Source organism: Phodopus roborovskii, unplaced genomic scaffold (genome assembly GCF_943737965.1).
Source record: "Phodopus roborovskii unplaced genomic scaffold, PHOROB, whole genome shotgun sequence".
NCBI classification, from domain to species: domain Eukaryota; kingdom Metazoa; phylum Chordata; class Mammalia; order Rodentia; family Cricetidae; genus Phodopus; species Phodopus roborovskii.
In genome coordinates, this window is record NW_026126480.1 from 3,008,047 (window position 1) to 3,019,696 (window position 11,650).

The 11,650-nt window shown below is 39.4% G+C and overlaps 1 pseudogene; it reads right to left on the reverse strand.

Moving 5' to 3' along the window:
• Positions 1-720: 720 nt before the first annotated feature.
• On the reverse strand, positions 721-1,641 carry LOC127227896 (spindlin-1-like; annotated as a pseudogene).
• Between the last annotated feature and the right edge of the window lie 10,009 nt (positions 1,642-11,650).

Sequence of the window (11,650 nt, forward strand, 5' to 3'; positions counted from 1 at the left end):
TCAACAGTTTACTAAATTCTACTGTGGGTCATTGACTGATCATAGCTAATTTATACCGATTCATAGCAAAAGCCTCCAGATTGAAATGGTACTCTGAATCATGACCTTTGAAAAAGCCTAAATGTCCCTGTGTGCTAGAACAGGCATATTATAAATATGACTGACTTGGGTCAAGCACTCCTGTTGAACTGGAGAAAACATTATCAGCTCCCACCCCACTCCACAAGAAACGGAGTGCCAGTGGTGAGTGCCTGTGTGTGTGTGTACAATATATACATAGGAACACAGATGCAGATCTAGACAGGTAGCTATAGATGCATAATCTCTCAAAAAAGGCAGTAAAAAATAACAAACTATGCTTGCATTGTGGCAGCAGAATAAGTGTGTCAGAGTGAGGGGGAAAATGGTTACAACTTACCCAGATTTAAATGACTATGATATTAGTTTAAACTTTTACCACCTTGCTTATAACCACCAACAGATAGCCTTCTTGTAAGAAGGAGGACCACCCCCAACAGATGCTCAGAAGAGGACTCCCCTCCCAGATGCTTTGTGTCCGAATCAGTCTGCACTATTTGGAACAACACCAGCTCTGCTGGTGGAGATTGTGGGTTCACAGGGACATCTAAGCTTTCATTAAACTGGAAAGCAATCAAATCTTTATGTCTACAAATTATACATTTAATAGTTCCACAAATTTGGCAAAGTTTGTAATGACATCTAGGATGTTTTCACCAAATCGTAGATGTAAATATGGAAGTCATCATCAAACTTGATTAAATAGAGGGTTTGGCTTCTACTTGGTGGATGACTTTTCAAGCCATCCTCTTTGGCTTATTACACTTACTTGCCTACCAGGCTGTCCACAACTTCTACTGGCTCTCTTTCTGCTGGAGACAAATCATTGGAATCCTGCATGATGCGGAGGTTGCCTTCTTTGTAATCATCTAGGAGCTGGTACAGGGTCTTTCTCATATGTGATGTAAAACCATGTGTTCAGGACAGGTGCCCATGCCAAGACTATCCCCCTCCACTCATCCTTAGAGCAATCTTCTGTTTCAAACATGTGCTCCACTGCTTTGCCAATCATTGTGTCACGCTAAGTATGCATCGCTGATCCGAGATGTGGCAACTCTATCAGGAAGGACTTCAAGTGCAGAAACTCTTTCACCTTTATTAAGTTCTAGTCCATAAACACAGTCAAATCCATCATACTTTATAAGATACAGGGAAGGATTCATAGGCACCTGGTCCAGGACAGTCCCTTCCACTGGGTGACAGGGCCTTTGCCCTCTCTCCACCCATGCTGAATCCTGCAGCCTACGATGGCTGGGACACAGGCTTGCTGGTCCCACACCGGTCCGATGTTTTTTGTGAGTGGCCCTCTTCTTCATCATGTTTGCAGACATTCCAGCATGGCCTGCATCAGATCTGGACTGCTGGCCAGGTGTCTTCCCGAATTGGGTCTTCATTCAACTGTGTTTATGTGAGCAGCAGAGCTGCAGGACCAAGGTGAAAATCCAGTATTTTCAGGTATGAAGCTTCCCACAGGTCAGTTTTCTTGTTAATCCACCATCCAGGTATCTCTTCTACAAGTTCAACAAAAACATGTGGAATCCCAAACACTCTGTTGGCCACCAAGGCAGCCCACAGGACCGCAGGCGCCTTGGCTTGCTGTGCTCTCTGCCCAACCCCATGGCCCAGCCAGAGCCAGACAGCCTTCCCCTCTCCCCCGCACCGCTGCCCTGTATATGCATCTTATTATTTATTCATCAAGGGATTATTTGCATCTTTGTTAGGTAGTTTGTAGTTTTTCTATATTTGTCATTCTATTTTGGGCTTTTTTGTTTTTACTTTAAAAAATATTTATCTAATTTAGAAAAAATTCTTATTTTACATATTAATCCCAGTTCCCTCTCCCTCCCATCTTCCTATGCCCCACCGAACTCCCATTTCACCTTCCATCCACTCCCCAGGGAGGGTGTATTATGAGCTTTCATGATTTATCTGTGAACAAAACAAATAAAGATTGCTACCACTTTTGAGTTTGTATTCTAGCAGAAAAGGGTGGTGGGGAAATGAAATACAATAAAAACAACCAATGAATAAATATTTTGCAGTATGTGAGGAGATAATTGATGTGCATTTAAAAGGGTATCTAAGGGTGATAGAGATTGAAGTGACAAAGGACAACTGTTTTAAGTATGGTAGTTCTACTTGATACTCTAAAGAATGTATAAATGTAAAATAAGTAGAAATTATTTGTGTGTATATTTGAAAATGGCCAGTCTAAATGCCTCACATGTGTGTGGCTTATGTGTTTCATAAGCGTTCATAGCTCAATAAGATTGGAGTAGAATAGATGAGCAGTAAATTCTGAACATAGTAAATGAAGTTAAAGAATAGAAAGCCAGTGCATCTGAGATTTTGTTGGTTATTTAAAAAAATCTTGACTTTTGTTCAGAGTAGAAGGCATATTTATCACAGGGAGTTGTTCAGAACATTGTTATTACCTACTGTTAAAATAGTCCCTAGAGGCAAATGGTAAAAGCAAAGAGAATAGAGACCACTGCAGAATCAAGGTAGGAAATGGTAGTGGTTCAGACCATGACAGTAGCAATGAAAGTGGTATTCTCAATGTGTATGAAGGTTAAAGCAAAAAAAAAAAAAAAAAAAAAAAAAAAAAAAAAAACCCAAAAAAACCAAAAACAAAAAAACAAACAAACAAACAAAAACCTGTGGAACCTTAGTCCTGGAATACAAAAGAAGGTGTGAAGGCAAGAATGTCCTTGGGCTTTTCGTGATGAGTATGAACGAAGTAGACACCTGTAAATGAAAGACACTACAAGCAGAACAAGCTTGGACAAGGGAAAGTTCTGGCATTCAAGTTTCTATAGGATGATCTTGTAATGTCCATTATTCATCCATGGAAGATGTTAGAATATACATGTATATATCTACCAAATTGCTGTTTAATAATAATATGGAACATTGGAAATCAGTTAATATTTTTCTTTATGATCCATTTTCATCTCTGGAAATTTGAATCTTCTTTCCTTTTTATTTTATTTAAAAAAACTAAAAACAATCTTATTTTACATACCAATCCCTGCTCCTTCTCCCTCCCATTCTCTGACTGCCCCCCATCCACTCCTCAGAAAGGGTGAGGTCTCCCATGGGGGATCATCAAAGTCTGTTACATCATCTGGGGCAGAACCAAGCCTCCTCCCCCATATCCCTAGCCTGAGCAAGGAATTCCTACATAGGGAATGGGCTCCAAAAGCCCAGTACATTTACTAGGGATAAATACTGGTTCCCTTGCCAATGGCCTCATAGACTGTCCAAGTCCCCCAACTGAAACCCACATTCAGGTGGCCCAGCTCAGTCTTATGCAGGTTCCCCAGTTGTCAGTCTGGTGTCCATGAGCTAGCTCCCAGTTGCTAGGTCAGCTGTTTCTGTGGTTTTCCCCAACATAGTATTCCCCAACATAGTATTCCCCAACATAGTATTTCCCCAACATAGTATTGACCCCTTTGTTCATCGCTGCTCCCTCTCTACAACTGGACTCCAAGAGTCCAGCTCAGTGTTTAGCTGTGAATCTCTGTTTCTGCTTCCATCAAATACTGATGACGGCTCTATGATGACATCTGACGTAGTCATCAATCTCATTATAGGGGAAGGGTATTTAATCTCCACTGTTGCTTAGATTTTTAATAATGATCATCCTTGTGGATTCTTGGGAATTTCTGTAGTGCCACATTTCTCATTAACCTCATAATGGCTCCCTCTATTAAGGTATCTCTTTCTTTGCTCTCCTTCTCTGTTCTTCCCCCAACTCAGCCTTTCTGATCCCTCATGTTCTTTTCCTCCCTCCCCTTCTCCTCTCCTCTCTCCTACATCCCTCCCCATCCCCCATGCTCCCAAATTACTCAGGAGATCTTGTTCCTTTCCCTTCTAAGGGGATCAATGTAAGACTCTCTTAGGGTCCTTGTTTACTAGCTTCTCTGTGTTTGTGGATTATCCTTTGCTCTATGTCTAATGTGTACCTAAGAGTGAGTCTATACCATTCTGTCTTTCTCTGTCTGGGTTAACTCACTCAGGGTGGTTTCTTCTAGTTCCATCCATTTGCCTGCAAATTTCAAGATGTCATTGTTTGTTTACTGCTAAGTAGTACTCCATTGTGTATATGTACCACATATTCTTTATCCATTCTTTGGTTGAGGGTCCTCTAGGTTGCTTTCAGGTTCTGACTATTACAAACAATGCTGCCCTAGAATTCATTGGCTCAGGAGACCATTTTCTGAACATAACACTAGTAGCACAGAAACTGAGATTGGTAATTAATAAATGGAACCTTGTGAAACTAAGAAGCTTCTGTAATGCAAATGACACAGTCAACAAGACAAAATGGCAGCATACAGAATAGGAAAAAATCTTCATAAATGCCACATCTGACAGAGGGTGATCTCCAAAATATACAAAGAACCCAAGAAGCTAGACACCAAAACACTAAATAATCTAATTAAAAAATAGGGTATATCTCTAAATAGAAAATTATCAACAGAATAATCTCAAATGGCTGAAAGCCACTTAAAGAATTGCTCAACATCCCTAGCCATCCGGGAAATGCAGATCAAAACAACTCTTAGTTTGCATCTCATTCCTGTCAGAATGGCTAAGATAAAAAACACTAAAGAAAGCTTATACCAGAGAGGATATAGAGTAAAGGGGACACTCCTCCATTGCTGGTGGGAGTTCATACTTTGGAAATCAGTATGGTAGTTTCTCAGAAAATTGGGACTTGATCTACATCAAGACTCAGCAATACCACTCCTGGGCATATACCTAATACCCAAAGGATGCAGACTCAAACCACATGGACATCTGTTCAACTGTGTTCATAGCAGCATTATTTGCATCTTATTCCTAATGTAGCATTCTGTTACTCTACAAAAAAGAATGAATGCAGAATTTATTAATTTTCTTTATAATGAATTTTTTAAATTTCTTTATTGAATCTTTGGGTGTTTCACATCATGTACTCCAGTTCTGTTCACCTCCCAGTTCACCATAATTCCCCCTCATCCCTGTTTCATTATACCACAAAAGATAACAAAACAAAGTAAGCAAGCAAATAAACAAAAGCAAGAACAAAAAAAAAACATTCAATAAATAAAAACAGAACAAATCCCTGCCAGAAACTGAAAAATCTCTGCTTCACCTTCTCCTCTGCCTCTTCATCTCTTCTGTCCTGGTGGCACTGGAGGCTTCAGTGTTTCATATAATATACCCCTTTTGGCCCATCAGCTTTACATTGAAATGTGTCATTTGCTTGAAGGCCTCTGGTTTTTGGGAAACCATCCTTACTGGATCTTCACTGGAGATCTTCTTGGGGTATCCCGTGTCTTGGAGATATTGCAGGTATCATTCTGAAGGAGCATCTGAATGAGCTCCTGCAAAACCTAGATGGTCAAGCAAAGGGCTAGGTATTAACCAGGCAGGTAAGATCTAGCCACTGCAGACACCTACCTTGTGTGTGGTGTTGTAGTCAGCTCCCCTACATGCATGCCCTCAGAGTAGTTTCATTCTTACCTGTGGTGACAGGTAGGTGCTCTCTCTCCTTCTGAGGCATGATCCATATAACTTTGAACACTCAAGGGTATCTATGATACTCTAATATCCACTCTTCAAGGTAAACTGGGTGAATGGATGGCTTCTTGAGAGATATCTTTTTACTCAAGTTTCATTGTGATAGAGTACATGACTGCCATGAGTGACATTTGAAACACTAGAAAGAGTTCACTCTTCTTGTTCTATAGCAATACAAGTACCACAAAGAGTGCTTAATTTCAAAGAAACTATTGAACTGTATAAATTATTGAGAAGCTCTATTACATAAATTGTTTCGCAGAAACATCTTGACACTTATGCACTTACTTATCATAATCAGAATATATAATAACTTAGTTTAAGCAAGCTATTTAGACACTGGGCATATTCCATTCTATTAATTAATAAACATTTATCTGAGTTGCTTTGAACAAGGACACCCATAGTGTCCTGATTATGATTACTATTTCCCTCTTGGCCCTTGTGACAAATATATTACACATTTCATTGTGATTTGCTCTTTCATTTTACAAATAAAAGCAGTGACACACACATTTTTAGGCTAAAGAAGTCGATTCCCATGTTGTTACCTAATGCATAAGCACTTCCTTAGTATATTTTTGTGGATGAATATTTCACTGGAGCAGTTGCTAATGTTTAAATATAAATCATATACATACCACACTTTGTTTTTCCTCTTCTTGCATATACTTCCACCACTGGCCAATGATGACTAAATAATTAACACTGGGAAACACAGAAGTATATTTACTTAACTTCTAAATAATTTATGACTAAAAGTTAACATCTAAAAGAAAATCTTTTAACTTGTAGGAGAAATAATACAGTGTGGAAACTTTGGTAGATAGACATTTTAGAATAGAGATCAGATCCATGTTGAATTTGCTTCCAATAAAGCATCTGGATTCATAACTACAGAAAGCTGGAAGAAGGAAAATACATTGACATTTTGGAACACTTGGGATGTAGCTGATGTGATGCAGTAAGTATCTACTTACTGATTTTTGAGAGCACTCCAATGAAGACAATAAAAGCTCTAGTGTCAAGATCATGTGCAGAAGCTATGACAGCAGTGGGCATATCTGAGTGTCATAATGAGAAAGTAGAAGACCTGATAATCTACTCCCATTTCTCTTCCTTATTATTCATCCTCAATTCTGTCATTTTATAATTGAGATAACTATCCCTGTGAGGGAGGCAGTTGATGGCAAGACTGGGAGTTAGAATTCCTGGCCTCTCCAGACACCCCCTCCACGTTACTCTTTCCTCTCAGAAATGCTGAGAGATTGCCAGACTTGGTGTTTTACAACATTTTGAAATTATGGGAAGTTTAATAACTTCATTTTCCTTTGGAAAAGCTGGCCCCACCCAGTTTTTAAAAGTAAGGAAAATTAACTCTGTTAATATTTTTTTAGTTATAATTATTTTTATTTCTCTTACACGACAGCTACCATTAATGGCTGAGTACAGCAAACATGTAAAGGAAAATGTCACTATAGCATTATAATTCAATGATGAACAATTTCATTAGTGACAAATGCAGTCAAGACCCCCCCCAAAGTTCCTGTGTTTTATCCAGCATCATTTTACACAAGTCAAAACAAAGCACTCATCTCTCCTTATCATCCTCCTCCGATTTCCCTCCTAAATAGGCATATAGAGTTCAATTACCTATTTTTTCTTTTTTTTCCTTTTTCCTTTTTTTTTTGTTTTATATAACAAAGTCCAATTAAATGAAAACAAACATTTATACACAATATTTGGGAATTTGGGCATTGTTCTTTCCAAACTACTTCCTGCTGGTAAGGGGCACTGTCATGGGGGATTCGAAGAAGATTCGGAAATCCTGGCTGTAGTCTGTAAGGCTGCTTTGTCCAGTTGTTTTGAATGTAGGATCACCTTGTACTCTGTTTCAGGCGGTCTGGCATGATCAAACCACATTAGTCTGGAAGGAATCCACATCTTTTCATTTTCTGTGGAAACAAAAATAGAAATACTTTTCCCCAGTAACTTGTCCTTCAACTTAAATTTTGGAGTCAAAGCATTTTTTTTAACTTAATTTATTATTTTACATGTCGATCCCAGTTCCCTCTCCCTCCATCCCTCCATCCCTCTGCCTCTTTCCCTCCCTTTTACCCTCTCTGCCCTCTCACATGCACTCTAACCACCCTCCCCTCCCATCCCCCACCCCAATTCCATATGTAGGGGAATGCCATCCAGTTGGGGTCATGTAGATCTGACAGGTCATGTGAAGTAGGGACTAGGGCTTCTCTCCTGTCTCTAGATTAAGGCAGTTATCCCTCCATGGGGGATATGTTCACAAAGTCCTTTTGTGCACCAGGGATACATCCTGGCTCCACTGTCTGAGGTCTCTTAGACTGCTCAGTCCTCCTGGCTGAGACCCATATTCAGGGGGGACTGAGTCTGTCCCATGCTGGCTTCCCAGCTATCAGTCTAGTGGCCTTTAGCTCCTCCTTGTTCAGGTAAGCTGTCTCTATGTGCTTCTGCCAAATGGTCTTGTCCTCTCCATCTGCATCTGGGTTCTAGTTCGACTCAGTGTTTATGTATGGGTGTTTGATCCTGTTTTTAACAGGCATTAGTTGAGGGCTCCATGGAGAAGTTAGTTGTTGATCTCACTCTCCGGGAAGGGCATTTATGATAGCCTTTCCACGGAAGCTCAAATTGTTAGTTGGGAGCAGCCTTGTAGTCCTCTAGACCTTTGTGTTCAATTTTATCTTCAAACCAATATTGGCTTCCTCTTTTATGTTCTCTCTCTCTGTCTCTGTCTCTGTCTCTCTCTCTTTCCTATCTTCTATTCCTAACCAGGCTCAATCTTCCTGGTCACACATGTTTTCCTTTCCTCCCCCACATTTTCTCCTAATTCTCTCTCCATTCGCTGCCCCCCCACTTCCCCTGAGCTCTGGGGGACTTGTCCCTTCCCAGTTCTGTGAGGGACTTTATATGAATCTCTTAGAATACACCTTGTATCCTAGTTCCTCTGGTGATGTGAATTATAGGCTGGTGATCCTTTGCTCTAGTTCTAAAATCCATATATGAGTGAGTACACACTATGTTCCTCCTTTTGTGCCTGGGTTACCTCATTCAGGATGGTTTCTTCAAGTGCCATCCACTTGCCTGCGAATTTCAAGATACCATTATTTTTTTCTGCAGAGTAGTATTCCATTTGTAGATGTGCCACATCTTCATTAACCATTCTGCAATTGAGGGGCATCTAGGTTGCTTCCAGGTTCTTGCTATTACAAATAGTGCTGCTATGAACATAGTTGAACAGATGTCTTTGTTGCATGGATGTGGATCCTTTGGGTATATGACTAACAGAGGGATTGCCGGGTCCTGTGGTAATCTAATTCCCATTTTCCTGAGGCACCGCCATACTGATCCCCAAAATGGCTGTATGAGTTTGCACTCCCACCAGCAGTGGAGTAGTGTTCCACTTTTTCCACATCCTCTCCAACATAAGTCATCACTGGTGTTTCTAATTTTAGCCATTCTGGCAGGGGTAAGATGGTATCTCAAAGTTGTTTTGATTTGCCTTACAGAAGCTTCTAAGTTTGAAGAGGTCCCATTTATTAATTGTTTCTTTCAGTGTCTGTGCCCCTGGAGTTATGTTCAAGAAGCGGTCTCCTATACCAATTTGTTCAAGGGTACCTCCTACTTTCTCTTCTAAGAGGTTCAATGTGGCTGGATTGATGTTGAGGTCTTTGTTCCATTTGGACTTGAGTTTTGTGCATGGTGACAGACATGGGTCTATCTGCACTCTTCTACACACCCTCATCCAATTGGGCCAGCACCATTTTTTACGATGCTGTCCTCGCCCCATTGTATAATTTTAGCTGTTTTGTCAAAAATCAGGTGTTCATAGGTGCGTGGATTAATATCAGGATTTTCAATTCGATTCCATTGGTCTACCTGTCTATTTTTGTGCCAATACCAGGCTGTTTTCAGAACTATAGCTCTGTAGTAGAGCTTAAAGTCAGGAATGGTGATGCCTCCTGAAGTTCTTTTATTGTATAGGGTTGTTTTGGCTATCCTGGACCTTTTGTTTTTCTATATAAAGTTGATTATTATCCTTTCAAGGTCAGTGAAGAATTGTGGTGGGATTTTAATGGGGATTGCATTGAATCTGTAGATTGCTTTTGGCAAGATTTCCATTTTTACTCTGTTTATCCTACCTATCCAAGAGCATGGGGGATCTTTCCATTTTCTGGTATCTTCTTTAATTTCTTTCTTTAGAGCCACACAGTTCTTATTATATAGGTCTTTTACTTGTTTGGTAAGCATTACACCAAGATACTTTATGTTGCTTGTGGCTATTTCTCTGATTTCTTTCTCTGTCTCTTTGTCGTCTGAAAAAAGTAGGGCTACTGATTTTTTTTAGTTTATCTTGTATCCTGCTAGTTTGCTGAAGGTGTTTATCAGCTGTAGGAGTTCCCTGGTAGAGTTTATAGGGTCGCATATGTAAACTATCATATCCTCTGCAAATAGAGACAGTTTGATTTCTTCCTTTCCAATTTGGATCCCCTTGATCTCCTTTTGTTGTCTTATAGCATTAACTAGAACTTCTAGTACGATATTGAAGAGATATGGAGAGAGAGGACAGCCTTGTCTTGTTCCTGATTTTAGAGGAATTGGCTTAAGTTTCTCTCCATTCAGTTTGTTGTTGGCAGTTGATTTGCTGTATATTGCTCTTATTATGTTTACGTATGTTCCTGATATCCCTGACCTCTCCAAGACCTTTATCATGAAAGGGTGTTGAATTTTGTTGAAGGCTTTTTCCGCATCTAGGGAGATAATCATATGGTTTTTCTTTTTCAGTTTGTTTATATGGTGGATCACGTTGATAGATTTTCGTATGTTAAACCATCCCTGCATTCCAGATATGAAGCCTCCTTGGTCATGGTGGATGATTTCTCTGATGTATTCTTGAATTTTGTTTGCCAGTGTTTTATTGAGTATTTTTGCATCAATGTTCATGAGGGATATTGGTCTGTAGTTTTCTTCTTAGTTGTGTCTTTGTGAGGATTGGGTACCAAAGTTATTGTGGCCTCATAAAAAGAGTTTGGCAATGAACCTTCTGTTTCTATCTTTTGGAACAGTTTGAGGAGTAGTGGTATTAGTTCTTCCTTGAATGTCTGGTAGAATTCTGTGCTGAATTCATCTGGCCCTGGCCTTTTTTTGGTTGGAAGGCTTTCGATGACTGCTTCTATTTCATTGTGTGTTATAGGTCTATTTAAGTTGTTTGTCTGTTATTGATTTAATTTTGGTAAGTGATAGTTATCCCGAAACTTGTCCATTTCCTTTGAATTTTCAATTTTTGTGGAATACAGATTTTCAAAGTATGACCTGAAAATTGTCTGGATTTCCTCTGTGTCTGTTGTTATGATCTCTGTTTCGTTTCTGATTTTGTTAATTTGCATGTTCTGTCTCTGCTTTTTCGTTAATTTGGATAAAGGTTTGTCTATCTTTTTGATTTTCTCAAAAAACAACTCTTTTTTTGCATTGATTTTTTGTATTATTTTCCTGGTTTCTATTTTGTTGATTTCAGCCCTCAAGTTGATTATTTTCTGGTGTCTACTCCTGAGGGGTGAATTTGCTTCTCTCTGTTCTAAGGCTTTCATTTGGGGTGTTAATTCTCTAATGTGACTATCCTCTGTTTTCCTCATATGGGCACTTAGTGCAATGAACTACCCTCATAGCACTGCTTTCAAGGTGTCCCATAAGGGTATGTTGTATCCTTATTCTTGTTGAATATTAGAAAGTCCTTAATTTCTTTCTTTATTTCTTCTTTGACCCAGGAGTGGTGCAATTGCACATTGTTCAGTTTCCATGAGTTTGCAGGTTTTCTGCTATTTGTGTTGTTGTTGAATTCCAATTTTAAAGAATACACATCTAAGCTTCAAAGATAGACATTGCCTTAGGGTAAAGGGTTGGGAAAAGATTTTCCAATCAAATGGAAATAGGAAGCAAGCAGGCGTAGCTATCTGAATATCTAACAAGT